Here is a 6,000-nt window from a genome sequence, read left to right as displayed (position 1 = left end):
TCTTTCTTTTTTTTTTCTTTTTTAAGATTTATTTATTTATTTTAGAGAGAGGGCGCATGTGTATTGGTGGGGAAGGAGCAGAGGGAGAGGGAGAGAGAAACTCAAGCAGACTTCACGTCCAGCGTGGACTCTGACCAGGGGCTCAATCCCATGATCTGGAGATCATGACCTGGGCTGAAAACCAAGAGCTGGTTGCTTAACCAACTGAGCCACCCAGGTGCCCCAAGACCACGTTTTCTTTATCCATTTATCCACAAATAGATACTTGGGTTGCTTCTACCTCTTGGCTGTTGTGAATAAAGCTGCAGTGAACATGGGGCAGGGGACAAATATCTCTTCAAGATCCTGCTTTCAACGTTTTTTGGTGTATGCCCAGACATGAAATCGCCGCATGATACAGTAATTCTATTTTTAATTTCTATCTTTAATTTTTTGGGCAACCTCCACACCATTTTCCAGACTGGCTTCACCATGTTGCGCTCTCACAAACAGTGCACAAGGGTTCAACTTTTTCCACATCCTCACCAACACTTAATTCCTTCATTTCTTTTTTTTTTTATAATGGCCATCCTAATGGGGTTGAGGTGATATCTTATTGTGGTTTTGATTTCCATTTCTTTAATGATTAATGATATTGAGTATCATTTTATATGCCTGTTAGCCATGTGTGCATCTTCTCTGGAGAAACATCTATTCAAGTCCTTTGCCACTTTTTAATCCAGTTACTTGCTTTTTTTGTTGTTGAGTGGTAGGAGTTCTTTATATGGCTCGGATATTATCCAGTTATCAAATGTGTGATTTTTTAAAAAAGATTTTATTTACTTGTTGAACAGAGAGAGAGAGCGCGAGAGAGCGAGCAGGGGGAAAAGCAGAGGAAGAGGGACAAGCAGACTCTGTGCTGAGCATGGAGCCGGAGCCCTGAGCCCGATGTGGAGTTCAATCCCAGAATCCCTCATGACATGAGCCAAAACCAACAATTGGACACTTAACCCTTAACTGACTGCACTCCCTCCCCGCCCTGTACCCCTCCAGACTTGGGATTTACAAATGTTTTCCACCATTCCACAGGATGCCTTTTCACTCTGTTGATTGTTTCCTTTGAAGTGCAGGAGTTTTTAAGTTCAATATGATCCCATTTGTCTATTTTTGTTTTTATTGACTGTACTCTTGGAGTCCTGTCCAATAAATCATTGCCAGATCCAATGTCATGAAGCTTTTCCTTTCCGTTTTCTTCTAGGGGTCTTGGGGAGAGGGCTGCCATTCTGGCACAGTTAGGAAGATGGGGAAATGACTAACATCGAGAAAATCTGATGTCACCAAGATTCAGAGCTTAGAAATCGGCACCACCGCACCTTCCCGCCCCGATCACCACACTTTACCCTTGACGTTTATGAAGTCAGTGACTAGACACTGGAACCTGGGTGCAGAGAAACCCACCATGCCCACAGACACGTCAGCAGTGAGAAGTAACTGGGGTAGCAGGGGTGGTCTCTACCATACGTTTGCTTCCCAGTCTTGCTTGGAAGCATCTAATCCTGGAGCCATATTTTTGTTCAGCAGCCAAGGAATCTAAAAGGGTGGTGTTGGGTTGTCAGCCTCTGCACTGAAACAGAGGCCCAGTAAGGAGGTTGGAACAGTTGAATGGATGATTAAGGCCCAGGGAGGGGGGAAGGAGGGTAAGGTAATAAATTAGATGATACACCGCCAGGCTCCCACTTAGCAGATAGTGGAGTGTTAGTCTGTGCCTCGACTTTCCAGGTGTGAAGGCATGGTGGAGTTGATGAGGCAGGCTGGTGCTGGGTAGGGTGGCCCCACGGCCCTGGGCACCGATTCTGCACCTGGACAGGGCTATAGAGGAGTCCCACTTCTATCACGCATGAGCTGGGTGGCTTGAGCAGGTCACTGGGTTTTTCTGGATCTCCTTGTTTTCCCCCCGTCTCTGTAAAAGGAGTAGCCCAGAATATCTTGCAGCTCTCTCCTGGGCTGCTGGGCCATTTCTCACTCAGGTCAGCAAGACTTGACTTTAAGTCTTCCTCCTCAGCCAACCTGCTCTGGGAGGTGAGTGTGGCCCTGGGTCTCTCGCTCCCCTTTCCCCTCTGCGACATCTCTCAAGAGCCAAGGAGACGCTGGCTCAGAGCTGCAGGGCCTCCTGAGTGTGATGATGGCATGAGGCCTTCTGCTCTCCGGCATTGTCTCTAGGCCTCCCCTCAGAGCAAGAGAGAATTTTGCAGTCACAGCTGAGAATGGATGGATGGATGCTACGTCATTTAGTAATTCCAAGACTCCTTTTTTGGCCCAAGAACCTCCCCTTCTGGTTCCCCCAAACAAAATATTTTATATAATCTAACCTATAAAACAGATTTAAAAAATTGGGGGTGCCTGGGTGGCTCAGTGGGTTAAGCCGCTGCCTTCGGCTCAGGTCATGATCCCAGGGTCCTGGGATCGAGTCCCACATCGGGCTTTTTGCTCAGCAGGGAGCCTGCTTCCCTCTCTCTCTCTGTGCCTGCCTCTCTGTCTACTTGTGATCTCTGTCTGTCAAATAAACAAATAAAATCTTTAAAAAAAAAAAAAAATTGGAGCTGGTCTGAGTAAAGTGTTGGAGGGGATCCCTGCGGCCCTATGGAAAGAGTGAACACCAATGCCAAAAGGCCTAATTCTCTCCCCAACTTGCTGTTATTGGCTTGGGTGGTGGGGCTGGACAAAACCACTTAACTCTCTTTGGTCCTCAGTTTTTTCATCTATCAAATGGGAATAATTTCCCTACTTTCTGTGCTGTCTCTTGTCTCTGAGTCCATAGATAGGAAAGTACTTTAAGCTGAAAACACAGAAGTAAGGGCATGTCGGGTTTTGTTTATAACTTGCTTTGTTCTGCATTTTTTTTTTTTTTTTTTTTTTTTTTTTTTGCAGTGGGGGTTAGTAGTAGCAGAATCAGTTAGACTTCCAGGCTTTCAAGATGAGTCTTTCTTGTAATTCTACTCCAACCTCAAAATCTGAAATGGTCTATCGGCTTGATCTCTTCCTTTCTTACAATGGAAGCCCCCTTCCTCCCTGTCTTTCCATGTTCCCAGAATTCCAGGGTCTACCTGCAGCCTGGACCTCTAGAGTCTCCGATTTCCCCTTCTCCCAGCCCCCTCTTCCCTGCCACTACCCACACTTCTTTGGTTGCCTCAGTCTCCCTCTGGCAGAATCCCCTTTCCAGAAAGGGCACTCCCAAAGAAGCCAAAACATATGTCATTTCTGGGCCACTGAGAACAGAGAAAAAAGAAGAGAAGGGCCTGACCACCCTGATAGAAGGGTTGGAGAGAGAGGGGCCGAGCTCCACAGCCCCTCCCTCCCTTCCTGCACACGGGAGATTTTCCTTCTTGTATCTTAGGTTTGCTAGGCTGCAAATGGGTAGGTAGGGAGCCACCGTAGTTCTTCAGATTCAAAGACAGTGTTGTCTGCCATCCTCAACCCCAGCACTGGGGACATTGGGGACCAGAGAATTCTCTGCTGTGGGAGCTGCTGTGTACACTCTAGGATGTTTGAGAGAGTCCCTGGACTGTACCTGCTAGGCACCAGGAGTCCCCTGACCCTGAGTGGGGACAGCCAAAAGTGTTTCCAGACAGTGTCCAATGACCGTCCCCTTGGAAGCAAAACTCCTCTCAGCTGAGAACCACTGGTATAAGTTGAACACACTGGAAAAAAGAGACCCTTCATAATACTGCCTGTATGTGACCAATACACATTTATAAATTCATCCGCTGAAAGACATAAACTGAGAGCAGATTTGGAAATGAGCATCAAAGCTGTCAGGCAAAACCCTTCTCTCCTCTCCCCACCCCCACCAGCAAAGACCCAGTATGCTCCGTGTGCTCGGGCGAGAGTCCTACCTTCATCATCCTGGCTGACCCCCGAGAACTCCCCTCCACGGGCCCGGATAATTCCCGCAGCGTGGACCTCACCCTTGTGAAGTCGAACACATTAGTACCAGCAAAATATTTCTTAATCTCCTAAGCCTCAGCTTTGAATCCTTAAAAAGAAAAGAAAGAAACAGCACAAATCTCTTAATTAGGACGCCCAATCACTTCGATAAATATTTACCCGGTTCCAGCATGAGGCTGGAAACCCCGAGCAGTTAGTCAATAGGGGTCAGCACAGTGCACCCTGGGAGCCGCCGGATGCAGTCCAGCCTGGCTTTGGATGGCGGCTTGGAGGATGCCTCTTTCAGCGACAGGTGAGCAAATACATTCCATGCCTACTCTGCACACCTGCCCCCTGACAAAGCCCCAGGTGGGCATGGGGGGCTTATCATAAATCATTGCCTGGCTTCCTTGGCTTTCTGGAGCCAGGTGGTGGCCTCCTGTGCCAGCTGGGCCACCAAGCCAACCAAACCATCCCCTGCATTCTGTCACGTGTCCTGGCTGAGCACCTTTGCCCCTATCTGGAACTCTCCTCTTTTCCTCCACTTAGCCATGTTACAGGCCACGCTCTACAGGTAACTTCCCCGATTGTCTCCTCCATCCTTCTACCCAATCCTCTTTCCCTCCATAGACTCTTCATAGCTCTTAGGACCTGTACCCAGCCTTGAAGTAAGTAGGAGCTGTCTGGCCTTGCTACACTCCAAAGGCGAGGGCTTCCCTTAAATTTTGGTACCTCCAAAGGGGTCTTGCGTAAAGTAGGTTTTCTGCCCATTCTCACCAAGTGAGCAATCAGATGCCACTATTCCGTTCCCATTTTATAGAAGTGGAAACTGAGACCCCAAGAGTTTCAGGTCTTGCAGATCCTCAGGCCTCCTGACACATGTGGGAGCCTTCAGTTGCCACTGGAGCCTGAGATGGAAGTAGGAACTAGGGAGGAGGTCTTCGGGAAGCAAGCTCTTAACTCCCTTCCTTGGAGAACAAAGACACCTTGTCAGGTGGCAAAACAGAAAGGATCCAAGGAAGGTTCATATTGGCCCTTTCCACTCACTGGAACTTCTGTCCATCCTTCTGGACTGAGTTCAAGGTCCACCCTTCCTGAAAGTCCTCTGAGAACCACAGAACGAGACTGCACGTTGATATGCAGGTACTTTTCTCTGAGGCTTGTCTTCTCAGAAAGCTAAAAACTCCACTGCTGTTGCAATAAGACCTCTCTGCCTGGATTCCCCCCAATCACACCCCCACCACCACCCAAGGTGTGGCTTTGAATTGCTCTCCCTGTCCTTCCCTCACAGACATACCCCTCAGGGGTCCTTGGGCAGTAGGGGTCTCCAAGGTCACCCCAGGGCCTAGATAAAGAATGGGAATTCCAGAGAGGGAGGGGACCACCCACAGATGTCAGGGGAAGGGAACTAGGTGTTCCCACTTGAGTGTGGTTACTGCCTGGTTTATTCCGCCTAGGAGCCCTGACACTAGATCTTCCTGTCTCTGCAGACACCCAGAAAATGCACAAGAACTTGAATCACTCCTGGTTCTGCATCACCATCGTGGCCACCATAGCTGACTGTGATTGATTGCTTCACATGCCAGGTTCTGGACTAAGTACATCGCGTGCATGATCTCCACCAAGCCTCAGAACAATCCTCGGCAGTAGACAGGATTGTAATCTCCACTTTACAGATGAGGAAATGGAGGCTTAGCAAGATTAAATAGTCACATAACTGGGGCCAGCCAGAGAATTAGAAGAGGGGTTGGGAGACCCTGGGAAGTCCCCCCCCCCCACCTCTCAGAGCTTGGTCCCCTTCCCTGATAAGAAGTGGCTCCCTGATATGCTCTCTAGGGGCTCCCTTTGGGACTTCCTGCAGCCCTCCAGTTTCCTGTGCTGTGTCCTGAAGCCTGACCTGCATTCCCGGGGGAAGCCAAGCTCTCCTAGCGGTGAAGACCTTGGAGCAGAATTGCCTGGGTTCAAGTCTAGCAGCCTGCAGAGTGACCTTAGGCAAGTCATTTTACCACAGTGCGTCAATTGGTCCCCTGTAAGACAGGAGTGACCCTGATAGCACCCACTCCATTCACTGTGAAAGGATTAAGTGTGTTAATATTT

The sequence above is a fragment of the Mustela erminea genome, chromosome 5, assembly GCF_009829155.1.
Source record: "Mustela erminea isolate mMusErm1 chromosome 5, mMusErm1.Pri, whole genome shotgun sequence".
Lineage (NCBI taxonomy): Eukaryota > Metazoa > Chordata > Mammalia > Carnivora > Mustelidae > Mustela > Mustela erminea.
Note: the sequence above shows the minus strand (reverse complement) of the source record.